General features: G+C 37.1%; 43 non-coding genes across 43 annotated transcripts; 27 read left to right on the top strand and 16 right to left on the bottom strand.

The window, feature by feature from the left end:
* Positions 1 to 101: 101 nt before the first annotated feature.
* Positions 102 to 173, bottom strand: TRNAE-UUC (transfer RNA glutamic acid (anticodon UUC)). The gene has a single exon. It is a non-coding gene; the product is annotated as a tRNA-Glu (tRNA).
* Positions 174 to 287: 114 nt separating this feature from the next.
* On the top strand, positions 288 to 360 carry TRNAM-CAU (transfer RNA methionine (anticodon CAU)). The gene has a single exon. It is a non-coding gene; the product is annotated as a tRNA-Met (tRNA).
* A 963-nt stretch (positions 361 to 1,323) lies between these two features.
* Positions 1,324 to 1,396, top strand: TRNAM-CAU (transfer RNA methionine (anticodon CAU)). The gene has a single exon. It is a non-coding gene; the product is annotated as a tRNA-Met (tRNA).
* A 963-nt stretch (positions 1,397 to 2,359) lies between these two features.
* On the top strand, positions 2,360 to 2,432 carry TRNAM-CAU (transfer RNA methionine (anticodon CAU)). The gene has a single exon. It is a non-coding gene; the product is annotated as a tRNA-Met (tRNA).
* A 964-nt stretch (positions 2,433 to 3,396) lies between these two features.
* TRNAM-CAU (transfer RNA methionine (anticodon CAU)) lies at positions 3,397 to 3,469 on the top strand. Its single transcript has one exon. It is a non-coding gene; the product is annotated as a tRNA-Met (tRNA).
* Positions 3,470 to 4,246: 777 nt separating this feature from the next.
* Positions 4,247 to 4,318, bottom strand: TRNAE-UUC (transfer RNA glutamic acid (anticodon UUC)). Its single transcript has one exon. It is a non-coding gene; the product is annotated as a tRNA-Glu (tRNA).
* Positions 4,319 to 4,432: 114 nt separating this feature from the next.
* On the top strand, positions 4,433 to 4,505 carry TRNAM-CAU (transfer RNA methionine (anticodon CAU)). The gene has a single exon. It is a non-coding gene; the product is annotated as a tRNA-Met (tRNA).
* A 963-nt stretch (positions 4,506 to 5,468) lies between these two features.
* On the top strand, positions 5,469 to 5,541 carry TRNAM-CAU (transfer RNA methionine (anticodon CAU)). The gene has a single exon. It is a non-coding gene; the product is annotated as a tRNA-Met (tRNA).
* A 964-nt stretch (positions 5,542 to 6,505) lies between these two features.
* On the top strand, positions 6,506 to 6,578 carry TRNAM-CAU (transfer RNA methionine (anticodon CAU)). Its single transcript has one exon. It is a non-coding gene; the product is annotated as a tRNA-Met (tRNA).
* Positions 6,579 to 7,355: 777 nt separating this feature from the next.
* On the bottom strand, positions 7,356 to 7,427 carry TRNAE-UUC (transfer RNA glutamic acid (anticodon UUC)). Its single transcript has one exon. It is a non-coding gene; the product is annotated as a tRNA-Glu (tRNA).
* Positions 7,428 to 7,541: 114 nt separating this feature from the next.
* TRNAM-CAU (transfer RNA methionine (anticodon CAU)) lies at positions 7,542 to 7,614 on the top strand. Its single transcript has one exon. It is a non-coding gene; the product is annotated as a tRNA-Met (tRNA).
* Positions 7,615 to 8,577: 963 nt separating this feature from the next.
* Positions 8,578 to 8,650, top strand: TRNAM-CAU (transfer RNA methionine (anticodon CAU)). Its single transcript has one exon. It is a non-coding gene; the product is annotated as a tRNA-Met (tRNA).
* Positions 8,651 to 9,427: 777 nt separating this feature from the next.
* Positions 9,428 to 9,499, bottom strand: TRNAE-UUC (transfer RNA glutamic acid (anticodon UUC)). Its single transcript has one exon. It is a non-coding gene; the product is annotated as a tRNA-Glu (tRNA).
* A 114-nt stretch (positions 9,500 to 9,613) lies between these two features.
* Positions 9,614 to 9,686, top strand: TRNAM-CAU (transfer RNA methionine (anticodon CAU)). The gene has a single exon. It is a non-coding gene; the product is annotated as a tRNA-Met (tRNA).
* A 776-nt stretch (positions 9,687 to 10,462) lies between these two features.
* On the bottom strand, positions 10,463 to 10,534 carry TRNAE-UUC (transfer RNA glutamic acid (anticodon UUC)). The gene has a single exon. It is a non-coding gene; the product is annotated as a tRNA-Glu (tRNA).
* A 114-nt stretch (positions 10,535 to 10,648) lies between these two features.
* On the top strand, positions 10,649 to 10,721 carry TRNAM-CAU (transfer RNA methionine (anticodon CAU)). The gene has a single exon. It is a non-coding gene; the product is annotated as a tRNA-Met (tRNA).
* Positions 10,722 to 11,684: 963 nt separating this feature from the next.
* TRNAM-CAU (transfer RNA methionine (anticodon CAU)) lies at positions 11,685 to 11,757 on the top strand. The gene has a single exon. It is a non-coding gene; the product is annotated as a tRNA-Met (tRNA).
* A 776-nt stretch (positions 11,758 to 12,533) lies between these two features.
* Positions 12,534 to 12,605, bottom strand: TRNAE-UUC (transfer RNA glutamic acid (anticodon UUC)). Its single transcript has one exon. It is a non-coding gene; the product is annotated as a tRNA-Glu (tRNA).
* Positions 12,606 to 12,719: 114 nt separating this feature from the next.
* On the top strand, positions 12,720 to 12,792 carry TRNAM-CAU (transfer RNA methionine (anticodon CAU)). Its single transcript has one exon. It is a non-coding gene; the product is annotated as a tRNA-Met (tRNA).
* Positions 12,793 to 13,568: 776 nt separating this feature from the next.
* TRNAE-UUC (transfer RNA glutamic acid (anticodon UUC)) lies at positions 13,569 to 13,640 on the bottom strand. Its single transcript has one exon. It is a non-coding gene; the product is annotated as a tRNA-Glu (tRNA).
* A 114-nt stretch (positions 13,641 to 13,754) lies between these two features.
* On the top strand, positions 13,755 to 13,827 carry TRNAM-CAU (transfer RNA methionine (anticodon CAU)). The gene has a single exon. It is a non-coding gene; the product is annotated as a tRNA-Met (tRNA).
* Positions 13,828 to 14,603: 776 nt separating this feature from the next.
* On the bottom strand, positions 14,604 to 14,675 carry TRNAE-UUC (transfer RNA glutamic acid (anticodon UUC)). Its single transcript has one exon. It is a non-coding gene; the product is annotated as a tRNA-Glu (tRNA).
* Positions 14,676 to 14,788: 113 nt separating this feature from the next.
* Positions 14,789 to 14,861, top strand: TRNAM-CAU (transfer RNA methionine (anticodon CAU)). The gene has a single exon. It is a non-coding gene; the product is annotated as a tRNA-Met (tRNA).
* A 779-nt stretch (positions 14,862 to 15,640) lies between these two features.
* TRNAE-UUC (transfer RNA glutamic acid (anticodon UUC)) lies at positions 15,641 to 15,712 on the bottom strand. Its single transcript has one exon. It is a non-coding gene; the product is annotated as a tRNA-Glu (tRNA).
* A 114-nt stretch (positions 15,713 to 15,826) lies between these two features.
* On the top strand, positions 15,827 to 15,899 carry TRNAM-CAU (transfer RNA methionine (anticodon CAU)). Its single transcript has one exon. It is a non-coding gene; the product is annotated as a tRNA-Met (tRNA).
* Positions 15,900 to 16,674: 775 nt separating this feature from the next.
* TRNAE-UUC (transfer RNA glutamic acid (anticodon UUC)) lies at positions 16,675 to 16,746 on the bottom strand. Its single transcript has one exon. It is a non-coding gene; the product is annotated as a tRNA-Glu (tRNA).
* Positions 16,747 to 16,860: 114 nt separating this feature from the next.
* On the top strand, positions 16,861 to 16,933 carry TRNAM-CAU (transfer RNA methionine (anticodon CAU)). The gene has a single exon. It is a non-coding gene; the product is annotated as a tRNA-Met (tRNA).
* Positions 16,934 to 17,896: 963 nt separating this feature from the next.
* Positions 17,897 to 17,969, top strand: TRNAM-CAU (transfer RNA methionine (anticodon CAU)). Its single transcript has one exon. It is a non-coding gene; the product is annotated as a tRNA-Met (tRNA).
* A 772-nt stretch (positions 17,970 to 18,741) lies between these two features.
* On the bottom strand, positions 18,742 to 18,813 carry TRNAE-UUC (transfer RNA glutamic acid (anticodon UUC)). The gene has a single exon. It is a non-coding gene; the product is annotated as a tRNA-Glu (tRNA).
* Positions 18,814 to 18,927: 114 nt separating this feature from the next.
* On the top strand, positions 18,928 to 19,000 carry TRNAM-CAU (transfer RNA methionine (anticodon CAU)). Its single transcript has one exon. It is a non-coding gene; the product is annotated as a tRNA-Met (tRNA).
* Positions 19,001 to 19,776: 776 nt separating this feature from the next.
* On the bottom strand, positions 19,777 to 19,848 carry TRNAE-UUC (transfer RNA glutamic acid (anticodon UUC)). Its single transcript has one exon. It is a non-coding gene; the product is annotated as a tRNA-Glu (tRNA).
* A 113-nt stretch (positions 19,849 to 19,961) lies between these two features.
* On the top strand, positions 19,962 to 20,034 carry TRNAM-CAU (transfer RNA methionine (anticodon CAU)). The gene has a single exon. It is a non-coding gene; the product is annotated as a tRNA-Met (tRNA).
* A 779-nt stretch (positions 20,035 to 20,813) lies between these two features.
* TRNAE-UUC (transfer RNA glutamic acid (anticodon UUC)) lies at positions 20,814 to 20,885 on the bottom strand. The gene has a single exon. It is a non-coding gene; the product is annotated as a tRNA-Glu (tRNA).
* Positions 20,886 to 20,999: 114 nt separating this feature from the next.
* Positions 21,000 to 21,072, top strand: TRNAM-CAU (transfer RNA methionine (anticodon CAU)). Its single transcript has one exon. It is a non-coding gene; the product is annotated as a tRNA-Met (tRNA).
* Positions 21,073 to 21,847: 775 nt separating this feature from the next.
* TRNAE-UUC (transfer RNA glutamic acid (anticodon UUC)) lies at positions 21,848 to 21,919 on the bottom strand. Its single transcript has one exon. It is a non-coding gene; the product is annotated as a tRNA-Glu (tRNA).
* A 114-nt stretch (positions 21,920 to 22,033) lies between these two features.
* Positions 22,034 to 22,106, top strand: TRNAM-CAU (transfer RNA methionine (anticodon CAU)). The gene has a single exon. It is a non-coding gene; the product is annotated as a tRNA-Met (tRNA).
* Positions 22,107 to 22,882: 776 nt separating this feature from the next.
* TRNAE-UUC (transfer RNA glutamic acid (anticodon UUC)) lies at positions 22,883 to 22,954 on the bottom strand. The gene has a single exon. It is a non-coding gene; the product is annotated as a tRNA-Glu (tRNA).
* A 113-nt stretch (positions 22,955 to 23,067) lies between these two features.
* TRNAM-CAU (transfer RNA methionine (anticodon CAU)) lies at positions 23,068 to 23,140 on the top strand. Its single transcript has one exon. It is a non-coding gene; the product is annotated as a tRNA-Met (tRNA).
* A 966-nt stretch (positions 23,141 to 24,106) lies between these two features.
* Positions 24,107 to 24,179, top strand: TRNAM-CAU (transfer RNA methionine (anticodon CAU)). Its single transcript has one exon. It is a non-coding gene; the product is annotated as a tRNA-Met (tRNA).
* A 963-nt stretch (positions 24,180 to 25,142) lies between these two features.
* On the top strand, positions 25,143 to 25,215 carry TRNAM-CAU (transfer RNA methionine (anticodon CAU)). Its single transcript has one exon. It is a non-coding gene; the product is annotated as a tRNA-Met (tRNA).
* A 963-nt stretch (positions 25,216 to 26,178) lies between these two features.
* TRNAM-CAU (transfer RNA methionine (anticodon CAU)) lies at positions 26,179 to 26,251 on the top strand. Its single transcript has one exon. It is a non-coding gene; the product is annotated as a tRNA-Met (tRNA).
* A 777-nt stretch (positions 26,252 to 27,028) lies between these two features.
* Positions 27,029 to 27,100, bottom strand: TRNAE-UUC (transfer RNA glutamic acid (anticodon UUC)). Its single transcript has one exon. It is a non-coding gene; the product is annotated as a tRNA-Glu (tRNA).
* Positions 27,101 to 27,214: 114 nt separating this feature from the next.
* On the top strand, positions 27,215 to 27,287 carry TRNAM-CAU (transfer RNA methionine (anticodon CAU)). Its single transcript has one exon. It is a non-coding gene; the product is annotated as a tRNA-Met (tRNA).
* Positions 27,288 to 27,301: the final 14 nt, after the last annotated feature.

Raw genomic sequence — 27,301 nt, 5'->3', positions numbered from 1 at the left:
TGCAATTGGAACCACATCAGACACAAGGAAACATCTGGCTACAACTATTAGTTTTTGTTCCTCTGCTTTTGAATCTGTTTAGAAACAACAATAAGATTCCATTCCCATACCGGGAGTCGAACCCGGGCCGCCTGGGTGAAAACCAAGAATCCTTACCGCTAGACCATATGGGAAGCTGAAATAAATCTCCTTCAAAGTTTCATACAAGGAAAACATTTTTACTGATATCGGAAATTTGTTAAACCAAAATGCCTCACCTTTTCTAATCCAAAAACAAGCCTGCAGTTGCCTTGTTAGCGCAGTTGGTAGCGCGTCAGTCTCATAATCTGAAGGTCGTGAGTTCAAGCCTCACACAGGGCATTTTTATTGATGTCTATTTTGGGAGCATGGCATTGCAATATGAGAGATGCAGTCCTGTTTCTAACAAACTAGACTGATTGCATCAAAATGTTACCTTTCAGAAAGAGTTGTGTCATCTGTTTATAAATGCAGATAAGCTTTAATAATTCACCTGACCTATAAAAGATTTCAGACCAGCAATAAAAGAAAAGATGTCAAATAACTCATCCAAGATCTACCCCATTTAGGGGAAAAAAAGCATAAAGCATTTTTCATTCTATTTGTCATGACTGTTGTCCTCAGAACAGTGCATTGTAACTTGAGAGTTAAAATTCTGTTTCTTGTAAAGTTGCCAGAACACCTGTCCGGATTGAAGGAATTTTCTCTTTATAACAGGACTTAACATCTGTAAATTTGTTTTAACGCCAAAGGATTTTAGACAATAACTAATGGAAAAGGTGTTTTCAGATCACTTGACACATTTGTAACATTTTTTTATTTTATTTTTCATGCAGCTGGAATCAATGATGGAAAAGGGGAGCATAATGCATTGTTCTATTCTTTGTGATTTTTGTCCTCAGAGAGCCCATTTCTCAATTTTACATAATACCTGGAAATTTTACGTGTGATAAGGCCAATGATAATGGCACAGCGGTTGCCCAAAACCTTGTCACAATTAGTAGCAGTGGATCACGTCTGCAATTGGAACCACATCAGACACAAGGAAACATCTGGCTACAACTATTAGTTTTTGTTCCTCTGCTTTTGAATCTGTTTAGAAACAACAATAAGATTCCATTCCTATACTGGGAGTCGAACCCGGGCCGTCTGGGTGAAAACCAAGAGACCTTACCGCTAGACCATATGGGACGCTGAAATAAATCTCCTTCAAAGTTTCATACAAGGAAAACATTTTTACTGATATCGGAAATTTGTTAAACCAAAATGCCTCACCTTTTCTAATCCAAAAACAAGCCTACAGTTGCCTTGTTAGCGCAGTTGGTAGCGCGTCAGTCTCATAATCTGAAGGTCGTGAGTTCAAGCCTCACACAGGGCATTTTTATTGATGTCTATTTTGGGAGCATGGCATTGCAATATGAGAGATGCAGTCCTGTTTCTAACAAACTAGACTGATTGCATCAAAATGCTACCTTTCAGAAAGAGTTGTGTCATCTGTTTATAATTGCAGATAAGCTTTAATAATTCACCTGACCTATAAAAGTTTTCTGACCAGCAATAAAAGAAAAGATGTCAAATAACTCATCCAAGATCTACGCCATTTAGGGGGGAAAAAGCATAAAGCATTTTTCATTCTATTTGTCATGCCTGTTGTCCTCAGAACAGTGCATTGTAACTTGAGAGTTAAAACTCTGTTTTTTGTGAAGTTGCCAGAACACCTGTCCGGATTGAAGGAATTTTCTCTTTACAACAGGACTTAACATCTGTAAATTTGTTTTAACGCCAAAGGATTTTAGACCATAACTAATGGAAAAGGTGTTTTCAGATCACTTGACACATTTGTAACATTTTTTTATTTTATTTTTCATGCAGCTGGAATCAATGATTGAAAAGGGGAGCATAATGCATTGTTCTATTCTTTGTGATTTTTGTCCTCAGAGAGCCCATTTCTCACAGTTTCATAATACCTGGAAATTTTACCTGTGATAAGGCCAATGATAATGGCACAGCGGTTGCCCAAAACCTTGTCACAATTAGTAGCAGTGGATCACGTCTGCAATTGGAACCACATCAGACACAAGGAAACATCTGGCTACAACTATTAGTTTTTGTTCCTCTGCTTTTGAATCTGTTTAGAAACAACAATAAGATTCCATTCCCATACCGTGAGTCGAACCTGGGCCGCCTGGGTGAAAACCAGGAATCCTTACCGCTAGACCATATGGGAAGCTGACATAAATCTACTTCAAAGTTTCATACAAGGAAAACATTTTTACTGATATCGGAAATTTGTTAAACCAAAATGCCTCACCTTTTCTAATACAAATCTAAGGCTACAGTTGCCTTGTTAGCGCAGTTGGTAGCGCGTCAGTCTCATAATCTGAACGTCGTGAGTTCAAGCCTCACACAGGGCATTTTTATTGATGTCTATTTTGGGAGCATGGCATTGCAATATGAGAGATGCAGTCCTGTTTCTAACAAACTAGACTGATTGCATCAAAATGTTACCTTTCATAAAGAGTTGTGTCATCTGTTTATAATTGCAGATAAGCTTTAATAATTCACCTGACCTATAAAAGATTTCAGACGAGCAATAAAAGAAAAGATGTCAAATAACTCATCCAAGATCTACCCCATTTAGGGGAAAAAAAGCATAAAGCATTTTTCATTCTATTTGTCATGACTGTTGTCCTCAGAACAGTGCATTGTAACTTGATAGTTAAAATTCTGTTTCTTGTAAAGTTGCCAGAACACCTGTCCGGATTGAAGGAATTTTCTCTTTATAACAGGACTTAACATCTGTAAATTTGTTTTAACGCCAAAGGATTTTAGACCATAACTAATGGAAAAGGTGTTTTCAGATCACTTGACACATTTGTAACATTTTTTTATTTTATTTTTCATGCAGCTGGAATAAATGATGGAAAAGGGGAGCATAATGCATTGTTCTATTCTTTGTGATTTTTGTCCTCAGAGAGCCCATTTCTCAATTTTACATAATACCTGGAAATTTTACCTGTGATAAGGCCAATGATAATGGCACAGCGGTTGCCCAAAACCTTGTCACAATTAGTAGCAGTGGATCACGTCTGCAATTGGAACCACATCAGTCACAAGGAAACATCTGGCTACAACTATTAGTTTTTGTTCCTCTGCTTTTGAATCTGTTTAGAAACAACAATAAGATTCCATTCCCATACCGTGAGTCGAACCTGGGCCGCCTGGGTGAAAACCAGGAATCCTTACCGCTAGACCATATGGGAAGCTGACATAAATCTACTTCAAAGTTTCATACAAGGAAAACATTTTTACTGATATCGGAAATTTGTTAAACCAAAATGCCTCACCTTTTATTAATACAAATCTAAGGCTACAGTTGCCTTGTTAGCGCAGTTGGTAGCGCGTCAGTCTCATAATCTGGACGTCGTGAGTTCAAGCCTCACACAGGGCATTTTTATTGATGTCTATTTTGGGAGCATGGCATTGCAATATGAGAGATGCAGTCCTGTTTCTAACAAACTAGACTGATTGCATCAAAATGTTACCTTTCAGAAAGAGTTGTGTCATCTGTTTATAATTGCAGATAAGCTTTAATAATTCACCTGACCTATAAAAGATTTCAGACCAGCAATAAAAGAAAAGATGTCAAATAACTCATCCAAGATCTACCCCATTTAGGGGAAAAAAAGCATAAAGTATTTTTCATTCTATTTGTCATGACTGTTGTCCTCAGAACAGTGCATTGTAACTTGAGAGTTAAAATTCTGTTTCTTGTAAAGTTGCCAGAACACCTGTCCGGATTGAAGGAATTTTCTCTTTATAACAGGACTTAACATCTGTAAATTTGTTTTAACGCCAAAGGATTTTAGACCATAACTAATGGAAAAGGTGTTTTCAGATCACTTGACACATTTGTAACATTTTTTTATTTTATTTTTCATGCAGCTGGAATAAATGATGGAAAAGGGGAGCATAATGCATTGTTCTATTCTTTGTGATTTTTGTCCTCAGAGAGCCCATTTCTCAATTTTACATAATACCTGGAAATTTTACCTGTGATAAGGCCAATGATAATGGCACAGCGGTTGCCCAAAACCTTGTCACAATTAGTAGCAGTGGATCACGTCTGCAATTGGAACCACATCAGTCACAAGGAAACATCTGGCTACAACTATTAGTTTTTGTTCCTCTGCTTTTGAATCTGTTTAGAAACAACAATAAGATTCCATTCCCATACCGGGAGTCGAACCCGGGCCGCCTGGGTGAAAACCAAGAATCCTTACCGCTAGACCATATGGGAAGCTGAAATAAATCTCCTTCAAAGTTTCATACAAGGAAAACATTTTTAATGATATCGGAAATTTGTTAAACCAAAATGCCTCACCTTTTCTAATCCAAAAATAAGCCTACAGTTGCCTTGTTAGCGCAGTTGGTAGCGCGTCAGTCTCATAATCTGAAGGTCGTGAGTTCAAGCCTCACACAGGGCATTTTTATTGATGTCTATTTTGGGAGCATGGCATTGCAATATGAGAGATGCAGTCCTGTTTCTAACAAACTAGACTGATTGCATCAAAATGTTACCTTTCAGAAAGAGTTGTGTCATCTGTTTATAATTGCAGATAAGCTTTAATAATTCACCTGACCTATAAAAGTTTTCAGACCAGCAATAAAAGAAAAGATGTCAAATAACTCATCCAAGATCTACCCCATTTAGGGGAAAAAAAGCATAAAGCATTTTTCATTCTATTTGTCATGGCTGTTGTCCTCAGAACAGTGCATTGTAACTTGAGAGTTAAAACTCTGTTTTTTGTGAAGTTGCCAGAACACCTGTCCGGATTGAAGGAATTTTCTCTTTATAACAGGACTTAACATCTGTAAATTTGTTTTAACGCCAAAGGATTTTAGACTATAACTAATGGAAAAGGTGTTTTCAGATCACTTGACACATTTGTAACATTTTTTTATTTTATTTTTCATGCAGCTGGAATCAATGATGGAAAAGGGGAGCATAAAGCATTGTTCTATTCTTTGTGATTTTTGTCCTCAGAGAGCCCATTTCTCACAGGTTCATAATACCTGGAAATTTTACCTGTGATAAGGCCAATGATAATGGCACAGCGGTTGCCCAAAACCTTGTCACAATTAGTAGCAGTGGATCACGTCTGCAATTGGAACCACATCAGACACAAGGAAACATCTGGCTACAACTATTAGTTTTTGTTCCTCTGCTTTTGAATCTGTTTAGAAACAACAATAAGATTCCATTCCCATACCGTGAGTCGAACCTGGGCCGCCTGGGTGAAAACCAGGAATCCTTACCGCTAGACCATATGGGAAGCTGACATAAATCTACTTCAAAGTTTCATACAAGGAAAACATTTTTACTGATATCGGAAATTTGTTAAACCAAAATGCCTCACCTTTTCTAATACAAATCTAAGGCTACAGTTGCCTTGTTAGCGCAGTTGGTAGCGCGTCAGTCTCATAATCTGAACGTCGTGAGTTCAAGCCTCACACAGGGCATTTTTATTGATGTCTATTTTGGGAGCATGGCATTGCAATATGAGAGATGCAGTCCTGTTTCTAACAAACTAGACTGATTGCATCAAAATGTTACCTTTCATAAAGAGTTGTGTCATCTGTTTATAATTGCAGATAAGCTTTAATAATTCACCTGACCTATAAAAGATTTCAGACGAGCAATAAAAGAAAAGATGTCAAATAACTCATCCAAGATCTACCCCATTTAGGGGAAAAAAAGCATAAAGCATTTTTCATTCTATTTGTCATGACTGTTGTCCTCAGAACAGTGCATTGTAACTTGATAGTTAAAATTCTGTTTCTTGTAAAGTTGCCAGAACACCTGTCCGGATTGAAGGAATTTTCTCTTTATAACAGGACTTAACATCTGTAAATTTGTTTTAACGCCAAAGGATTTTAGACCATAACTAATGGAAAAGGTGTTTTCAGATCACTTGACACATTTGTAACATTTTTTTATTTTATTTTTCATGCAGCTGGAATAAATGATGGAAAAGGGGAGCATAATGCATTGTTCTATTCTTTGTGATTTTTGTCCTCAGAGAGCCCATTTCTCAATTTTACATAATACCTGGAAATTTTACCTGTGATAAGGCCAATGATAATGGCACAGCGGTTGCCCAAAACCTTGTCACAATTAGTAGCAGTGGATCACGTCTGCAATTGGAACCACATCAGTCACAAGGAAACATCTGGCTACAACTATTAGTTTTTGTTCCTCTGCTTTTGAATCTGTTTAGAAACAACAATAAGATTCCATTCCCATACCGTGAGTCGAACCTGGGCCGCCTGGGTGAAAACCAGGAATCCTTACCGCTAGACCATATGGGAAGCTGACATAAATCTACTTCAAAGTTTCATACAAGGAAAACATTTTTACTGATATCGGAAATTTGTTAAACCAAAATGCCTCACCTTTTATTAATACAAATCTAAGGCTACAGTTGCCTTGTTAGCGCAGTTGGTAGCGCGTCAGTCTCATAATCTGGACGTCGTGAGTTCAAGCCTCACACAGGGCATTTTTATTGATGTCTATTTTGGGAGCATGGCATTGCAATATGAGAGATGCAGTCCTGTTTCTAACAAACTAGACTGATTGCATCAAAATGTTACCTTTCAGAAAGAGTTGTGTCATCTGTTTATAATTGCAGATAAGCTTTAATAATTCACCTGACCTATAAAAGATTTCAGACCAGCAATAAAAGAAAAGATGTCAAATAACTCATCCAAGATCTACCCCATTTAGGGGAAAAAAAGCATAAAGTATTTTTCATTCTATTTGTCATGACTGTTGTCCTCAGAACAGTGCATTGTAACTTGAGAGTTAAAATTCTGTTTCTTGTAAAGTTGCCAGAACACCTGTCCGGATTGAAGGAATTTTCTCTTTATAACAGGACTTAACATCTGTAAATTTGTTTTAACGCCAAAGGATTTTAGACCATAACTAATGGAAAAGGTGTTTTCAGATCACTTGACACATTTGTAACATTTTTTTATTTTATTTTTCATGCAGCTGGAATAAATGATGGAAAAGGGGAGCATAATGCATTGTTCTATTCTTTGTGATTTTTGTCCTCAGAGAGCCCATTTCTCAATTTTACATAATACCTGGAAATTTTACCTGTGATAAGGCCAATGATAATGGCACAGCGGTTGCCCAAAACCTTGTCACAATTAGTAGCAGTGGATCACGTCTGCAATTGGAACCACATCAGTCACAAGGAAACATCTGGCTACAACTATTAGTTTTTGTTCCTCTGCTTTTGAATCTGTTTAGAAACAACAATAAGATTCCATTCCCATACCGGGAGTCGAACCCGGGCCGCCTGGGTGAAAACCAAGAATCCTTACCGCTAGACCATATGGGAAGCTGAAATAAATCTCCTTCAAAGTTTCATACAAGGAAAACATTTTTAATGATATCGGAAATTTGTTAAACCAAAATGCCTCACCTTTTCTAATCCAAAAATAAGCCTACAGTTGCCTTGTTAGCGCAGTTGGTAGCGCGTCAGTCTCATAATCTGAAGGTCGTGAGTTCAAGCCTCACACAGGGCATTTTTATTGATGTCTATTTTGGGAGCATGGCATTGCAATATGAGAGATGCAGTCCTGTTTCTAACAAACTAGACTGATTGCATCAAAATGTTACCTTTCAGAAAGAGTTGTGTCATCTGTTTATAATTGCAGATAAGCTTTAATAATTCACCTGACCTATAAAAGTTTTCAGACCAGCAATAAAAGAAAAGATGTCAAATAACTCATCCAAGATCTACCCCATTTAGGGGAAAAAAAGCATAAAGCATTTTTCATTCTATTTGTCATGGCTGTTGTCCTCAGAACAGTGCATTGTAACTTGAGAGTTAAAACTCTGTTTTTTGTGAAGTTGCCAGAACACCTGTCCGGATTGAAGGAATTTTCTCTTTATAACAGGACTTAACATCTGTAAATTTGTTTTAACGCCAAAGGATTTTAGACTATAACTAATGGAAAAGGTGTTTTCAGATCACTTGACACATTTGTAACATTTTTTTATTTTATTTTTCATGCAGCTGGAATCAATGATGGAAAAGGGGAGCATAAAGCATTGTTCTATTCTTTGTGATTTTTGTCCTCAGAGAGCCCATTTCTCACAGGTTCATAATACCTGGAAATTTTACCTGTGATAAGGCCAATGATAATGGCACAGCGGTTGCCCAAAACCTTGTCACAATTAGTAGCAGTGGATCACGTCTGCAATTGGAACCACATCAGACACAAGGAAACATCTGGCTACAACTATTAGTTTTTGTTCCTCTGCTTTTGAATCTGTTTAGAAACAACAATAAGATTCCATTCCCATACCGTGAGTCGAACCTGGACCGCCTGGGTGAAAACCAGGAATCCTTACCGCTAGACCATATGGGAAGCTGACATAAATCTACTTCAAAGTTTCATACAAGGAAAACATTTTTACTGATATCGGAAATTTGTTAAACCAAAATGCCTCACCTTTTCTAATACAAATCTAAGGCTACAGTTGCCTTGTTAGCGCAGTTGGTAGCGCGTCAGTCTCATAATCTGAACGTCGTGAGTTCAAGCCTCACACAGGGCATTTTTATTGATGTCTATTTTGGGAGCATGGCATTGCAATATGAGAGATGCAGTCCTGTTTCTAACAAACTAGACTGATTGCATCAAAATGCTACCTTTAAGAAAGAGTTGTGTCATCTGTTTATAATTGCAGATAAGCTTTAATAATTCACCTGACCTATAAAAGTTTTCAGACCAGCAATAAAAGAAAAGATGTCAAATAACTCATCCAAGATCTACCCCATTTAGGGGAAAAAAAGCATAAAGCATTTTTCATTCTATTTGTCATGACTGTTGTCCTCAGAACAGTGCATTGTAACTTGAGAGTTAAAACTCTGTTTTTTGTGAAGTTGCCAGAACACCTGTCCGGATTGAAGGAATTTTCTCTTTATAACAGGACTTAACATCTGTAAATTTGTTTTAACGCCAAAGGATTTTAGACCATAACTAATGGAAAAGGTGTTTTCAGATCACTTGACACATTTGTAACATTTTTTTATTTTATTTTTCATGCAGCTGGAATCAATGATGGAAAAGGGGAGCATAATGCATTGTTCTATTCTTTGTGATTTTTGTCCTCAGAGAGCCCATTTCTCACAGTTTCATAATACCTGGAAATGTTACCTGTGATAAGGCCAATGATAATGGCACAGCAGTTGCCCAAAACCTTGTCACAATTAGTAGCAGTGGATCACGTCTGCAATTGGAACCACATCAGACACAAGGAAACATCTGGCTACAACTATTAGTTTTTGTTCCTCTGCTTTTGAATCTGTTTAGAAACAACAATAAGATTCCATTCCTATACTGGGAGTCGAACCCAGGCCACCTGGGTGAAAACCAAGAGTCCTTACCGCTAGACCATATGGGACGCTGAAATAAATCTCCTTCAAAGTTTCATACAAGGAAAATATTTTTACTGATATCGGAAATTTGTTAAACCAAAATGCCTCACCTTTTCTAATCCAAAAATAAGCCTACAGTTGCCTTGTTAGCGCAGTTGGTAGCGCGTCAGTCTCATAATCTGAAGGTTGTGAGTTCAAGCCTCACACAGGGCATTTTTATTGATGTCTATTTTGGGAGCATGGCATTGCAATATGAGAGATGCAGTCCTGTTTCTAACAAACTAGACTGATAGCATCAAAATGTTACCTTTCAGAAAGAGTTGTGTCATCTGTTTATAAATGCAGATAAGCTTTAATAATTCACCTGACCTATAAAAAATTTCAGACCAGCAATAAAAGAAAAGATGTCAAATAACTCATCCAAGATGTACCCATTTAGGGGAAAAAAAGCATAAAGCATTTTTCATTCTATTTGTCATGACTGTTGTCCTCAGAACAGTGCATTGTAACTTGAGAGTTAAAACTCTGTTTCTTGTAAAGATGCCAGAACACCTATCCGGATTGAAGGAATTTTCTCTTTATAACAGGACTTAACATCTGTAAATTTGTTTTAACGCCAAAGGATTTTAGACCATAACTAATGGAAAAGGTGTTTTCAGATCACTTGACACATTTGTAACATTTTTTTATTTTATTTTTCATGCAGCTGGAATCAATGATGGAAAAGGGGAGCATAATGCATTGTTCTATTCTTTGTGATTTTTGTCCTCAGAGAGCCCATTTCTCACAGTTTCATAATACCTGGAAATTTTACCTGTGATAAGGCCAATGATAATGGCACAGCAGTTGCCCAAAACCTTGTCACAATTAGTAGCAGTGGATCACGTCTGCAATTGGAACCACATCAGACACAAGGAAACATCTGGCTACAACTATTAGTTTTTGTTCCTCTGCTTTTGAATCTGTTTAGAAACAACAATAAGATTCCATTCCCATACCGGGAGTCGAACCCGGGCCGCCTGGGTGAAAACCAAGAATCCTTACCGCTAGACCATATGGGAAGCTGAAATAAATCTCCTTCAAAGTTTCATACAAGGAAAACATTTTTACTGATATCGGAAATTTGTTAAACCAAAATGCCTCACCTTTTCTAATCCAAAAATAAGCCTACAGTTTCCTTGTTAGCGCAGTTGGTAGCGCGTCAGTCTCATAATCTGAAGGTCGTGAGTTCAAGCCTCACACAGGGCATTTTTATTGATGTCTATTTTGGGAGCATGGCATTGCAATATGAGAGATGCAGTCCTGTTTCTAACAAACTAGACTGATTGCATCAAAATGCTACCTTTCAGAAAGAGTTGTGTCATCTGTTTATAATTGCAGATAAGCTTTAATAATTCACCTGACCTATAAAAGTTTTCAGACCAGCAATAAAAGAAAAGATGTCAAATAACTCATCCAAGATCTACCCCATTTAGGGGAAAAAAAGCATAAAGCATTTTTCATTCTATTTGTCATGACTGTTGTCCTCAGAACAGTGCATTGTAACTTGAGAGTTAAAACTCTGTTTTTTGTGAAGTTGCCAGAACACCTGTCCGGATTGAAGGAATTTTCTCTTTATAACAGGACTTAACATCTGTAAATTTGTTTTAACGCCAAATGATTTTAGACCATAACTAATGGAAAAGGTGTTTTCAGATCACTTGACACATTTGTAACATTTTTTTATTTTATTTTTCATGCAGCTGGAATCAATGATGGAAAAGGGGAGCATAATGCATTGTTCTATTCTTTGTGATTTTTGTCCTCAGAGAGCCCATTTCTCACAGTTTCATAATACCTTGAAATTTTACCTGTGAAAAGGCCAATGATAATGGCACAGCGGTTGCCCAAAACCTTGTCACAATTAGTAGAAGTGGATCACGTCTGCAATTGGAACCACATCAGACACAAGGAAACATCTGGCTACAACTATTAGTTTTTGTTCCTCTGCTTTTGAATCTGTTTAGAAACAACAATAAGATTCCATTCCCATACCGTGAGTCGAACCTGGGCCGCCTGGGTGAAAACCAGGAATCCTTACCGCTAGACCATATGGAAAGCTGAAATAAATCTACTTCAAAGTTTCATACAAGGAAAACATTTTTACTGATATCGGAAATTTGTTAAACCAAAATGCCTCACCTTTTCTAATACAAATCTAAGGCTACAGTTGCCTTGTTAGCGCAGTTGGTAGCGCGTCAGTCTCATAATCTGAAGGTCGTGAGTTCAAGCCTCACACAGGGCATTTTTATTGATGTCTATTTTGGGAGCATGGCATTGCAATATGAGAGATGCAGTCCTGTTTCTAACAAACTAGACTGATAGCATCAAAATGTTACCTTTCAGAAAGAGTTGTGTCATCTGTTTATAATTGCAGATAAGCTTTAATAATTCACCTGACCTATAAAAGATTTCAGACCAGCAATAAAAGAAAAGATGTCAAATAACTCATCCAAGATGTACCCATTTAGGGGAAAAAAAGCATAAAGCATTTTTCATTCTATTTGTCATGACTGTTGTCCTCAGAACAGTGCATTGTAACTTGAGAGTTAAAACTCTGTTTCTTGTAAAGATGCCAGAACACCTATCCGGATTGAAGGAATTTTCTCTTTATAACAGGACTTAACATCTGTAAATTTGTTTTAACGCCAAAGGATTTTAGACCATAACTAATGGAAAAGGTGTTTTCAGATCACTTGACACATTTGTAACATTTTTTTATTTTATTTTTCATGCAGCTGGAATCAATGATGGAAAAGGGGAGCATAATGCATTGTTCTATTCTTTGTGATTTTTGTCCTCAGAGAGCCCATTTCTCACAGTTTCATAATACCTGGAAATTTTACCTGTGATAAGGCCAATGATAATGGCACAGCAGTTGCCCAAAACCTTGTCAGAATTAGTAGCAGTGGATCACGTCTGCAATTGGAACCACATCAGACACAAGGAAACATCTGGCTACAACTATTAGTTTTTGTTACTCTGCTTTTGAATCTGCTTAGAAACAACAATAAGATTCCCTTCCCATACTGGGAGTCGAACCCAGGCCGCCTGGGTGAAAACCAAGAGTCCTTACCGCTAGACCATATGGAAAGCTGAAATAAATATCCTTCAAAGTTTCATACAAGGAAAACATTTTTACTGATATCGGAAATTTGTTAAACCAAAATGCCTCACCTTTTCTAATCCAAATATAAGCCTTCAGTTGCCTTGTTAGCGCAGTTGGTAGCGCATCAGTCTCATAATCTGAAGGTCGTGAGTTCAAGCCTCACACAGGGCATTTTTATTGATGTCTATTTTGGGAGCATGGCATTGCAATATGAGAGATGCAGTCCTGTTTCTAACAAACTAGACTGATTGCATCAAAATGTTACCTTTCAGAAAGAGTTGTGTCATCTGTTTATAATTGCAGATAAGCTTTAATAATTCACCTGACCTATAAAAGTTTTCAGACCAGCAATAAAAGAAAAGATGTCAAATAACTCATCCAAGATCTACCCCATTTAGGCGAAAAAAGCATAAAGCATTTTTCATTCTATTTGTCATGACTGTTGTCCTCAGAACAGTGCATTGTAACTTGAGAGTTAAAACTCTGTTTCTTGTAAAGTTGCCAGAACACCTGTCCGGATTGAAGGAATTTTCTCTTTATAACAGGACTTAACATCTGTAAATGTGTTTTAACGCCAAAGGATTTTAGACCATAACTAATGGAAAAGGTGTTTTCAGATCACTTGACACATTTGTAACATTTTTTTATTTTATTTTTCATGCAGCTGGAATCAATGATGGAAAAGGGGAGCATAATGCATTGTTCTATTCTTTGTGATTTTTGTCCTCAGAGAGCCCATTTCTCAATTTTACATAATACCTGGAAATTTTACCTGTAATAAGGCCAATGATAATGGCACAGCAGTTGCCCAAAACCTTGTCACAATTAGTAGCAGTGGATCACGTTTGCAATTGGAACCACATCAGACACAAGGAAACATCTGGCTACAACTATTAGTTTTTGTTCCTCTGCTTTTGAATCTGTTTAGAAACAACAATAAGATTCCATTCCCATACCGTGAGTCGAACCCGGGCCGCCTGGGTGAAAACCAGGAATCCTTACCGCTAGACCATATGGGAAGCTGAAATAAATCTACTTCAAAGTTTCATACAAGGAAAACATTTTTACTGATATCGGAAATTTGTTAAACCAAAATGCCTCACCTTTTCTAATCCAAATATAAGGCTACAGTTTCCTTGTTAGCGCAGTTGGTAGCGCGTCAGTCTCATAATATGAAGGTAGTGAGTTCAAGCCTCACACAGGGCATTTTTATTGATGTCTATTTTGGGAGCATGGCATTGCAATATGAGAGATGCAGTCCTGTTTCTAACAAACTAGACTGATAGCATCAAAATGTTACCTTTCAGAAAGAGTTGTGTCATCTGTTTATAATTGCAGATAAGCTTTAATAATTCACCTGACCTATAAAAGATTTCAGACCAGCAATAAAAGAAAAGATGTCAAATAACTCATCCAAGATGTACCCATTTAGGGGGAAAAAAGCATAAAGCATTTTTCATTCTATTTGTCATGACTGTTGTCCTCAGAACAGTGCATTGTAACTTGAGAGTTAAAACTCTGTTTCTTGTAAAGATGCCAGAACACCTATCCGGATTGAAGGAATTTTCTCTTTATAACAGGACTTAACATCTGTAAATTTGTTTTAACGCCAAAGGATTTTAGACCATAACTAATGGAAAAGGTGTTTTCAGATCGCTTGACACATTTGTAACATTTTTTTATTTTATTTTTCATGCAGCTGGAATAAATGATGGAAAAGGGGAGCATAATGCATTGTTCTATTCTTTGTGATTTTTGTCCTCAGAGAGCCCATTTCTCACAGTTTCATAATACCTGGAAATTTTACCTGTGATAAGGCCAATGATAATGGCACAGCAGTTGCCCAAAACCTTGTCACAATTAGTAGCAGTGGATCACGTCTGCAATTGGAACCACATCAGACACAAGGAAACATTTGGCTACAACTATTAGATTTTGTTCCTCTGCTTTTGAATCTGTTTAGAAACAACAATAAGATTCTATTCCCATACTGGGAGTCGAACCCGGGCCGCCTGGGTGAAAACCAAGAGTCCTTACCGCTAGACCATATGGGAAGCTGAAATAAATCTCCTTCAAAGTTTCATACAAGGAAAACATTTTTACTGCTATTGGAAATTTGTTAAACCAAAATGCCTCACCTTTTCTAATCCAAAATAAGCCTACAGTTGCCTTGTTAGCGCAGTTGGTAGCGCGTCAGTCTCATAATCTAAAGATCGTGAGTTCAAGCCTCACACAGTGCATTTTTATTGATGTCTATTTTTTTTGAGCATGGCATTGCAATATGAGAGATGCAGTCCTGTTTCTAACAAACTAGACTGATTGCATCAAAATGTTACCTTTCAGAAAGAGTTGTGTCATCTGTTTATAATTGTAGATAAGCTTTAATAATTCACCTGACCTATAAAAGTTTTCAGACCAGCAATAAAAGAAAAGATGTCAAATAACTCATCCAAGATCTACCCCATTTAGGGGAAAAAAAGCATAAAGCATTTTTCATTCTATTTGTCATGACTGTTGTCCTCAGAACAGTGCATTGTAACTTGAGAGTTAAAACTCTGTTTCTTGTAAAGTTGCCAGAACACCTGTCCGGATTGAAGGAATTTTCTCTTTATAACAGGACTTAACATCTGTAAATTTGTTTTAACGCCAAAGGATTTTAGACCATAACTAATGGAAAAGGTGTTTTCAGATCACTTGACACATTTGTAACATTTTTTTATTTTATTTTTCATGCAGCTGGAATCAATGATGGAAAAGGGGAGCATAATGCATTGTTCTATTCTTTGTGATTTTTGTCCTCAGAGAGCCCATTTCTCACAGTTTCATAATACCTGGAAATTTTACCTGTGATAAGGCCAATGATAATGGCACAGCAGTTGCCCAAAACCTTGTCACAATTAGTAGCAGTGGATCACATCTGCAATTGGAACCACATCAGACACAAGGAAACATCTGGTTACAACTATTAGTTTTTGTTCCTCTGCTTTTGAATCTGTTTAGAAACAACAATAAGATTCCATTCCCATACCGGGAGTCGAACCCAGGCCGCCTGGGTGAATACCAGGAATCCTTACCGCTAGACCATATGGGAAGCTGAAATAAATCTTCTTCAAAATTTCATACAAGGAAAACATTTTTACTGATATCGGAAATTTGTTAAACCAAAATGCCTCACCTTTTCTAATCCAAATCTACGGCTACAGTTGCCTTGTTAGCGCAGTTGGTAGTGCGTCAGTCTCATAATCTGAAGGTCGTGAGTTCAAGCCTCACACAGGGCATTTTTATTGATGTCTATTTTGGGAGCATGGCATTGCAATATGAGAGATGCAGTCCTGTTTCTAACAAACTAGACTGATAGCATCAAAATGTTACCTTTCAGAAAGAGTTTGTCATCTGTTTATAATTGCAGATAAGCTTTAATAATTCACCTGACCTATAAAAGATTTCAGACCAGCAATAAAAGAAAAGATGTCAAATAACTCATCCAAGATGTACCCATTTAGGGGAAAAAAAGCATAAAGCATTTTTCATTCTATTTGTCATGACTGTTGTCCTCAGAACAGTGCATTGTAACTTGAGAGTTAAAACTCTGTTTCTTGTAAAGTTGCCAGAACACCTGTCCGGATTGAAGGAATTTTCTCTTTATAACAGGACTTAACATCTGTAAATTTGTTTTAACGCCAAAGGATTTTAGACCATAACTAATGGAAAAGGTGTTTTCAGATCACTTGACACATTTGTAACATTTTTTTATTTTATTTTTCATGCAGCTGGAATCAATGATGGAAAAGGGGAGCATAATGCATTGTTCTATTCTTTGTGATTTTTGTCCTCAGAGAGCCCATTTCTCAATTTTACATAATACCTGGAAATTTTACCTGTAATAAGGCCAATGATAATGGCACAGCAGTTGCCCAAAACCTTGTCACAATTAGTAGCAGTGGATCACGTTTGCAATTGGAACCACATCAGACACAAGGAAACATCTGGCTACAACTATTAGTTTTTGTTCCTCTGCTTTTGAATCTGTTTAGAAACAACAATAGGATTCCATTCCCATACCGTGAGTCGAACCCGGGCCGCCTGGGTGAAAACCAGGAATCCTTACCGCTAGACCATATGGGAAGCTGAAATAAATCTCCTTCAAAGTTTCATACAAGGAAAACATTTTTACTGATATCGGAAATTTGTTAAACCAAAATGCCTCACCTTTTCTAATCCAAAAATAAGCCTACAGTTGCCTTGTTAGCGCAGTTGGTAGCGCGTCAGTCTCATAATCTGAAGGTCGTGAGTTCAAGCCTCACACAGGGCATTTTTATTGATGTCTATTTTGGGAGCATGGCATTGCAATATGAGAGATGCAGTCCTGTTTCTAACAACCTAGACTGATTGCATCAAAATGCTACCTTTCAGAAAGAGTTGTGTCATCTGTTTATAATTGCAGATAAGCTTTAATAATTCACCTGACCTATAAAAGTTTTCAGACCAGCAATAAAAGAAAAGATGTCAAATAACTCATCCAAGATCTATCCCATTTAGGGGAAAAAAAGCATAAAGCATTTTTCATTCTATTTGTCATGGCTGTTGTCCTCAGAACAGTGCATTGTAACTTGAGAGTTAAAACTCTGTTTTTTGTGAAGTTGCCAGAACACCTGTCCGGATTGAAGGAATTTTCTCTTTATAACAGGACTTAACATCTGTAAATTTGTTTTAACGCCAAAGGATTTTAGACTATAACTAATGGAAAAGGTGTTTTCAGATCACTTGACACATTTGTAACATTTTTTTATTTTATTTTTCATGCAGCTGGAATCAATGATGGAAAAGGGGAGCATAAAGCATTGTTCTATTCTTTGTGATTTTTGTCCTCAGAGAGCCCATTTCTCACAGTTTCATAATACCTGGAAATTTTACCTGTGATAAGGCCAATGATAATGGCACAGCGGTTGCCCAAAACCTTGTCACAATTAGTAGCAGTGGATCACGTCTGCAATTGGAACCACATCAGACACAAGGAAACATCTGGCTACAACTATTAGTTTTTGTTCCTCTGCTTTTGAATCTGTTTAGAAACAACAATAAGATTCCATTCCCATACCGTGAGTCGAACCTGGGCCGCCTGGGTGAAAACCAGGAATCCTTACCGCTAGACCATATGGGAAGCTGACATAAATCTACTTCAAAGTTTCATACAAGGAAAACATTTTTACTGATATCGGAAATTTGTTAAACCAAAATGCCTCACCTTTTCTAATACAAATCTAAGGCTACAGTTGCCTTGTTAGCGCAGTTGGTAGCGCGTCAGTCTCATAATCTGAAGGTCGTGAGTTCAAGCCTCACACAGGGCATTTTTATTGATGTCTATTTTGGGAGCATGGCATTGCAATATGAGAGATGCAGTCCTGTTTCTAACAAACTAGACTGCATCAAAATGTTACCTTTCAGAAAGAGTTGTGTCATCTGTTTATAATTGCAGATAAGCTTTAATAATTCACCTGACCTATAAAAGTTTTCAGACCAGCAATAAAAGAAAAGATGTCAAATAACTCATCCAAGATCTACCCCATTTAGGCGAAAAAAGCATAAAGCATTTTTCATTCTATTTGTCATGACTGTTGTCCTCAGAACAGTGCATTGTAACTTGAGTGTTAAAACTCTGTTTCTTGTAAAGTTGCCAGAACACCTGTCCGGATTGAAGGAATTTTCTCTTTATAACAGGACTTAACATCTGTAAATTTGTTTTAACGCCAAAGGATTTTAGACCATAACTAATGGAAAAGGTGTTTTCAGATCACTTGACACATTTGTAACATTTTTTTATTTTATTTTTCATGCAGCTGGAATCAATGATGGAAAAGGGGAGCATAATGCATTGTTCTATTCTTTGTGATTTTTGTCCTCAGAGAGCCCATTTCTCAATTTTACATAATACCTGGAAATTTTACCTGTAATAAGGCCAATGATAATGGCACAGCAGTTGCCCAAAACCTTGTCACAATTAGTAGCAGTGGATCACGTTTGCAATTGGAACCACATCAGACACAAGGAAACATCTGGCTACAACTATTAGTTTTTGTTCCTCTGCTTTTGAATCTGTTTAGAAACAACAATAAGATTCCATTCCCATACCGTGAGTCGAACCCGGGCCGCCTGGGTGAAAACCAGGAATCCTTACCGCTAGACCATATGGGAAGCTGAAATAAATCTACTTCAAAGTTTCATACAAGGAAAACATTTTTACTGATATCGGAAATTTGTTAAACCAAAATGCCTCACCTTTTCTAATCCAAATATAAGGCTACAGTTTCCTTGTTAGCGCAGTTGGTAGCGCGTCAGTCTCATAATATGAAGGTAGTGAGTTCAAGCCTCACACAGGGCATTTTTATTGATGTCTATTTTGGGAGCATGGCATTGCAATATGAGAGATGCAGTCCTGTTTCTAACAAACTAGACTGATAGCATCAAAATGTTACCTTTCAGAAAGAGTTGTGTCATCTGTTTATAATTGCAGATAAGCTTTAATAATTCACCTGACCTATAAAAGATTTCAGACCAGCAATAAAAGAAAAGATGTCAAATAACTCATCCAAGATGTACCCATTTAGGGGAAAAAAAGCATAAAGCATTTTTCATTCTATTTGTCATGACTGTTGTCCTCAGAACAGTGCATTGTAACTTGAGAGTTAAAACTCTGTTTCTTGTAAAGATGCCAGAACACCTATCCGGATTGAAGGAATTTTCTCTTTATAACAGGACTTAACATCTGTAAATTTGTTTTAACGCCAAAGGATTTTAGACCATAACTAATGGAAAAGGTGTTTTCAGATCGCTTGACACATTTGTAACATTTTTTTATTTTATTTTTCATGCAGCTGGAATAAATGATGGAAAAGGGGAGCATAATGCATTGTTCTATTCTTTGTGATTTTTGTCCTCAGAGAGCCCATTTCTCACAGTTTCATAATTCCTGGAAATTTTACCTGTGATAAGGCCAATGATAATGGCACAGCAGTTGCCCAAAACCTTGTCACAATTAGTAGCAGTGGATCACGTCTGCAATTGGAACCACATCAGACACAAGGAAACATTTGGCTACAACTATTAGATTTTGTTCCTCTGCTTTTGAATCTGTTTAGAAACAACAATAAGATTCTACTCCCATACTGGGAGTCGAACCCGGGCCGCCTGGGTGAAAACCAAGAGTCCTTACCGCTAGACCATATGGGAAGCTGAAATAAATCTCCTTCAAAGTTTCATACAAGGAAAACATTTTTACTGCTATAGGAAATTTGTTAAACCAAAATGCCTCACCTTTTCTAATCCAAAATAAGCCTACAGTTGCCTTGTTAGCGCAGTTGGTAGCGTGTCAGTCTCATAATCTAAAGATCGTGAGTTCAAGCCTCACACAGTGCATTTTTATTGATGTCTATTTTTTTTGAGCATGGCATTGCAATATGAGAGATGCAGTCCTGTTTCTAACAAACTAGACTGATTGCATCAAAATGTTACCTTTCAGAAAGAGTTGTGTCATCTGTTTATAATTGCAGATAAGCTTTAATAATTCACCTGACCTATAAAAGTTTTCAGACCAGCAATAAAAGAAAAGATGTCAAATAACTCATCCAAGATCTACCCCATTTAGGGGAAAAAAAGCATAAAGCATTTTTCATTCTATTTGTCATGACTGTTGTCCTCAGAACAGTGCATTGTAACTTGAGAGTTAAAACTCTGTTTCTTGTAAAGTTGCCAGAACACCTGTCCGGATTGAAGGAATTTTCTCTTTATAACAGGACTTAACATCTGTAAATTTGTTTTAACGCCAAAGGATTTTAGACCATAACTAATGGAAAAGGTGTTTTCAGATCACTTGACACATTTGTAACATTTTTTTATTTTATTTTTCATGCAGCTGGAATCAATGATGGAAAAGGGGAGCATAATGCATTGTTCTATTCTTTGTGATTTTTGTCCTCAGAGAGCCCATTTCTCACAGTTTCATAATACCTGGAAATTTTACCTGTGATAAGGCCAATGATAATGGCACAGCAGTTGCCCAAAACCTTGTCACAATTAGTAGCAGTGGATCACATCTGCAATTGGAACCACATCAGACACAACGAAACATCTGGCTACAACTATTAGTTTTTGTTCCTCTGCTTTTGAATCTGTTTAGAAACAACAATAAGATTCCATTCCCATACCGGGAGTCGAACCCGGGCCGCCTGGGTGAATACCAGGAATCCTTACCGCTAGACCATATGGGAAGCTGAAATAAATCTTCTTCAAAATTTCATACAAGGAAAACATTTTTACTGATATCGGAAATTTGTTAAACCAAAATGCCTCACCTTTTCTAATCCAAATCTACGGCTACAGTTGCCTTGTTAGCGCAGTTGGTAGTGCGTCAGTCTCATAATCTGAAGGTCGTGAGTTCAAGCCTCACACAGGGCATTTTTATTGATGTCTATTTTGGGATCATGGCATTGCAATATGAGAGATGCAGTCCTGTTTCTAACAAACTAGACTGATAGCATCAAAATGTTACCTTTCAGAAAGAGTTTGTCATCTGTTTATAATTGCAGATAAGCTTTAATAATTCACCTGACCTATAAAAGATTTCAGACCAGCAATAAAAGAAAAGATGTCAAATAACTCATCCAAGATGTACCCATTTAGGGGAAAAAAAGCATAAAGCATTTTTCATTCTATTTGTCATGACTGTTGTCCTCAGAACAGTGCATTGTAACTTGAGAGTTAAAACTCTGTTTCTTGTAAAGATGCCAGAACACCTATCCGGATTGAAGGAATTTTCTCTTTATAACAGGACTTAACATCTGTAAATTTGTTTTAACGCCAAAGGATTTTAGACCATAACTAATGGAAAAGGTGTTTTCAGATCACTTGACACATTTGTAACATTTTTTTATTTTATTTTTCATGCAGCTGGAATCAATGATGGAAAAGGGGAGCATAATGCATTGTTCTATTCTTTGTGATTTTTGTCCTCAGAGAGCCCATTTCTCAATTTTACATAATACCTGGAAATTTTACCTGTAATAAGGCCAATGATAATGGCACAGCAGTTGCCCAAAACCTTGTCACAATTAGTAGCAGTGGATCACGTTTGCAATTGGAACCACATCAGACACAAGGAAACATCTGGCTACAACTATTAGTTTTTGTTCCTCTGCTTTTGAATCTGTTTAGAAACAACAATAAGATTCCATTCCCATACCGTGAGTCGAACCCGGGCCGCCTGGGTGAAAACCAGGAATCCTTACCGCTAGACCATATGGGAAGCTGAAATAAATCTACTTCAAAGTTTCATACAAGGAAAACATTTTTACTGATATCGGAAATTTGTTAAACCAAAATGCCTCACCTTTTCTAATCCAAATATAAGGCTACAGTTTCCTTGTTAGCGCAGTTGGTAGCGCGTCAGTCTCATAATATGAAGGTAGTGAGTTCAAGCCTCACACAGGGCATTTTTATTGATGTCTGTTTTGGGAGCATGGCATTACAATATGAGAGATGCAGTCCTGTTTCTAACAAACTAGACTGATAGCATCAAAATGTTACCTTTCAGAAAGAGTTGTGTCATCTGTTTATAATTGCAGATAAGCTTTAATAATTCACCTGACCTATAAAAGATTTCAGACCAGCAATAAAAGAAAAGATGTCAAATAACTCATCCAAGATGTACCCATTTAGGGGAAAAAAAGCATAAAGCATTTTTCATTCTATTTGTCATGACTGTTGTCCTCAGAACAGTGCATTGTAACTTGAGAGTTAAAACTCTGTTTCTTGTAAAGATGCCAGAACACCTATCCGGATTGAAGGAATTTTCTCTTTATAACAGGACTTAACATCTGTAAATTTGTTTTAACGCCAAAGGATTTTAGACCATAACTAATGGAAAAGGTGTTTTCAGATCACTTGACACATTTGTAACATTTTTTTATTTTATTTTTCATGCAGCTGGAATAAATGATGGAAAAGGGGAGCATAATGCATTGTTCTATTCTTTGTGATTTTTGTCCTCAGAGAGCCCATTTCTCACAGTTTCATAATACCTGGAAATTTTACCTGTGATAAGGCCAATGATAATGGCACAGCAGTTGCCCAAAACCTTGTCACAATTAGTAGCAGTGGATCACGTCTGCAATTGGAACCACATCAGACACAAGGAAACATTTGGCTACAACTATTAGATTTTGTTCCTCTGCTTTTGAATCTGTTTAGAAACAACAATAAGATTCTATTCCCATACTGGGAGTCGAACCCGGGCCGCCTGGGTGAAAACCAAGAGTCCTTACCGCTAGACCATATGGGAAGCTGAAATAAATCTCCTTCAAAGTTTCATACAAGGAAAACATTTTTACTGCTATTGGAAATTTATTAAACCAAAATGCCTCACCTTTTCTAATCCAAAATAAGCCTACAGTTGCCTTGTTAGCGCAGTTGGTAGCGCGTCATTCTCATAATCTGAAGGTCGTGAGTTCAAGCCTCACACAGTGCATTTTTATTGATGTCTATTTTTTTTGAGCATGGCATTGCAATATCAGAGATGCAGTCCTGTTTCTAACAAACTAGACTGATTGCATCAAAATGTTACCTTTCAGAAAGAGTTGTGTCATCTGTTTATAATTGCAGATAAGCTTTAATAATTCACCTGACCTATAAAAGTTTTCAGACCAGCAATAAAAGAAAAGATGTCAAATAACTCATCCAAGATCTACCCCATTTAGGGGAAAAAAAGCATAAAGCATTTTTCATTCTATTTGTCATGACTGTTGTCCTCAGAACAGTGCATTGTAACTTGAGAGTTAAAATTCTGTTTCTTGTAAAGTTGCCAGAACACCTGTCCGGATTGAAGGAATTTTCTCTTTATAACAGGACTTAACATCTGTAAATTTGTTTTAACACCAAAGGATTTTAGACCATAACTAATGGAAAAGGTGTTTTCAGATCACTTGACACATTTGTAACATTTTTTTATTTTATTTTTCATGCAGCTGGAATAAATGATGGAAAAGGGGAGCATAATGCATTGTTCTATTCTTTGTGATTTTTGTCCTCAGAGAGCCCATTTCTCAATTTTACATAATACCTGGAAATTTTACCTGTGATAAGGCCAATGATAATGGCACAGCGGTTGCCCAAAACCTTGTCACAATTAGTAGCAGTGGATCACGTCTGCAATTGGAACCACATCAGTCACAAGGAAACATCTGGCTACAACTATTAGTTTTTGTTCCTCTGCTTTTGAATCTGTTTAGAAACAACAATAAGATTCCATTCCCATACCGTGAGTCGAACCTGGGCCGCCTGGGTGAAAACCAGGAATCCTTACCGCTAGACCATATGGGAAGCTGACATAAATCTACTTCAAAGTTTCATACAAGGAAAACATTTTTACTGATATCGGAAATTTGTTAAACCAAAATGCCTCACCTTTTATTAATACAAATCTAAGGCTACAGTTGCCTTGTTAGCGCAGTTGGTAGCGCGTCAGTCTCATAATCTGGACGTCGTGAGTTCAAGCCTCACACAGGGCATTTTTATTGATGTCTATTTTGGGAGCATGGCATTGCAATATGAGAGATGCAGTCCTGTTTCTAACAAACTAGACTGATTGCATCAAAATGTTACCTTTCAGAAAGAGTTGTGTCATCTGTTTATAATTGCAGATAAGCTTTAATAATTCACCTGACCTATAAAAGATTTCAGACCAGCAATAAAAGAAAAGATGTCAAATAACTCATCCAAGATCTACCCCATTTAGGGGAAAAAAAGCATAAAGCATTTTTCATTCTATTTGTCATGACTGTTGTCCTCAGAACAGTGCATTGTAACTTGAGAGTTAAAATTCTGTTTCTTGTAAAGTTGCCAGAACACCTGTCCGGATTGAAGGAATTTTCTCTTTATAACAGGACTTAACATCTGTAAATTTGTTTTAACGCCAAAGGATTTTAGACAATAACTAATGAAAAAGGTGTTTTCAGATCACTTGACACATTTGTAACATTTTTTTATTTTATTTTTCATGCAGCTGGAATAAATGATGGAAAAGGGGAGCATAATGCATTGTTCTATTCTTTGTAATTTTTGTCCTCAGAGAGCCCATTTCTCAATTTTACATAATACCTGGAAATTTTACCTGTGATAAGGCCAATGATAATGGCACAGCGGTTGCCCAAAACTTTGTCACAATTAGTAGCAGTGGATCACGTCTGCAATTGGAACCACATCAGACACAAGGAAACATCTGGCTACAACTATTAGTTTTTGTTCCTCTGCTTTTGAATCTGTTTAGAAACAACAATAAGATTCCATTCCCATACCGTGAGTCGAACCTGGGCCGCCTGGGTGAAAACCAGGAATCCTTACCGCTAGACCATATGGGAAGCTGACATAAATCTACTTCAAAGTTTCATACAAGGAAAACATTTTTACTGATATCGGAAATTTGTTAAACCAAAATGCCTCACCTTTTCTAATACAAATCTAAGGCTACAGTTGCCTTGTTAGCGCAGTTGGTAGCGCGTCAGTCTCATAATCTGAACGTCGTGAGTTCAAGCCTCACACAGGGCATTTTTATTGATGTCTATTTTGGGAGCATGGCATTGCAATATGAGAGATGCAGTCCTGTTTCTAACAAACTAGACTGATTGCATCAAAATGCTACCTTTCAGAAAGAGTTGTGTCATCTGTTTATAATTGCAGATAAGCTTTAATAATTCACCTGACCTATAAAAGTTTTCAGACCAGCAATAAAAGAAAAGATGTCAAATAACTCATCCAAGATCTACCCCATTTAGGGGAAAAAAAGCATAAAGCATTTTTCATTCTATTTGTCATGACTGTTGTCCTCAGAACAGTGCATTGTAACTTGAGAGTTAAAACTCTGTTTTTTGTGAAGTTGCCAGAACACCTGTCCGGATTGAAGGAATTTTCTCTTTATAACAGGACTTAACATCTGTAAATTTGTTTTAATGCCAAAGGATTTTAGACCATAACTAATGGAAAAGGTGTTTTCAGATCACTTGACACATTTGTAACATTTTTTTATTTTATTTTTCATGCAGCTGGAATCAATGATGGAAAAGGGGAGCATAATGCATTGTTCTATTCTTTGTGATTTTTGTCCTCAGAGAGCCCATTTCTCACAGTTTCATAATACCTGGAAATTTTACCTGTGATAAGGCCAATGATAATGGCACAGCGGTTGCCCAAAACCTTGTCACAATTAGTAGCAGTGGATCATGTCTGCAATTGGAACCACATCAGACACAAGGAAACATCTGGCTACAACTATTAGTTTTTGTTCCTCTGCTTTTGAATCTGTTTAGAAACAACAATAAGATTCCATTCCCATACCGTGAGTCGAACCTGGGCCGCCTGGGTGAAAACCAGGAATCTTTACCGCTAGACCATATGGGAAGCTGACATAAATCTACTTCAAAGTTTCATACAAGGAAAACATTTTTACTGATATCGGAAATTTGTTAAACCAAAATGCCTCACCTTTTCTAATACAAATCTAAGGCTACAGTTTCCTTGTTAGCGCAGTTGGTAGCGCGTCAGTCTCATAATCTGAACGTCGTGAGTTCAAGCCTCACACAGGGCATTTTTATTGATGTCTATTTTGGGAGCATGGCATTGCAATATGAGAGATGCAGTCCTGTTTCTAACAAACTAGACTGATTGCATCAAAATGTTACCTTTCAGAAAGAGTTGTGTCATCTGTTTATAATTGCAGATAAGCTTTAATAATTCACCTGACCTATAAAAGATTTCAGACCAGCAATAAAAGAAAAGATGTCAAATAACTCATCCAAGATCTACCCCATTTAGGGGGAAAAAAGCATAAAGCATTTTTCATTCTATTTGTCATGACTGTTGTCCTGAGAACAGTGCATTGTAACTTGAGAGTTAAAATTCTGTTTCTTGTAAAGTTGCCAGAACACCTGTCCGGATTGAAGGAATTTTCTCTTTATAACAGGACTTAACATCTGTAAATTTGTTTTAACGCCAAAGGATTTTAGACCATAACTAATGGAAAAGGTGTTTTCAGATCACTTGACACATTTGTAACATTTTTTTATTTTATTTTTCATGCAGCTGGAATCAATGATGGAAAAGGGGAGCATAATGCATTGTTCTATTCTTTGTGATTTTTGTCCTCAGAGAGCCCATTTCTCAATTTTACATAATACCTGGAAATTTTACCTGTAATAAGGCCAATGATAATGGCACAGCAGTTGCCCAAAACCTTGTCACAATTAGTAGCAGTGGATCACGTTTGCAATTGGAACCACATCAGACACAAGGAAACATCTGGCTACAACTATTAGTTTTTGTTCCTCTGCTTTTGAATCTGTTTAGAAACAACAATAAGATTCTATTCCCATACTGGGAGTCGAACCCGGGCCGCCTGGGTGAAAACCAAGAGTCCTTACCGCTAGACCATATGGGAAGCTGAAATAAATCTACTTCAAAGTTTCATACAAGAAAAACATTTTTACTGATATCGGAAATTTGTTAAACCAAAATGCCTCACCTTTTCTAATCCAAATATAAGGCTACAGTTTCCTTGTTAGCGCAGTTGGTAGCACGTCAGTCTCATAATCTGAAGGTCGTGAGTTCAAGCCTCACACAGTGCATTTTTATTGATGTC

This window comes from Pseudophryne corroboree, chromosome 6 (genome assembly GCF_028390025.1).
Source record: "Pseudophryne corroboree isolate aPseCor3 chromosome 6, aPseCor3.hap2, whole genome shotgun sequence".
NCBI classification, from domain to species: Eukaryota; Metazoa; Chordata; class Amphibia; order Anura; family Myobatrachidae; genus Pseudophryne; species Pseudophryne corroboree.
Note: the sequence above shows the minus strand (reverse complement) of the source record. Positions and strands in the feature narration are given on the sequence as shown.